This window comes from Brassica oleracea, chromosome C4, assembly GCF_000695525.1.
Source record: "Brassica oleracea var. oleracea cultivar TO1000 chromosome C4, BOL, whole genome shotgun sequence".
Lineage (NCBI taxonomy): Eukaryota > Viridiplantae > Streptophyta > Magnoliopsida > Brassicales > Brassicaceae > Brassica > Brassica oleracea.
This window is the reverse complement of record NC_027751.1, coordinates 33,869,286-33,869,776: the sequence shown is the minus strand read 5'-3', so window position 1 is coordinate 33,869,776 and position 491 is coordinate 33,869,286.

Genomic DNA, 491 nt, shown 5'->3' with positions numbered 1-491 from the left:
CCCTACATATTCACTCGGAACACTAAGGACCTACTCTACAAGCAAGCAATTTCACACATAAATTTTTAAGGCAATGGTGAGAGATAGGATGACTCACCAGTGATCGGGCGAGACGTGCTTGGGTCCATTGACTCATCACCGATTGTGTACACCCGCGGCATGATGGCCTGCCTCTTTGCCATCGGCTGAGGCCCATCACTCAGACGCTTCCCAGCAGATTGCACGTCCTTCGGACACTGATTCTTGTAGTGCCCCGTTTCGCCGCAGTTGTAGCACACACGTTCCCCAGCACCCTTGTTCTGGCTCTTCGGCCTTAGATCTTCCTCAGGGCAATCACGCACCTTGTGATCCATACTTCCGCAACGGTGACAAGCTCCCGTAGCAGCACGGCAGACACCAGAGTGCATCTTCCCGCAAGTCGAACACGCACTGCGACCTGTTGCATTCGGCTTGCTGGAAGAGCCAGCCTTCACCGGCTTTTGATTCTTTCC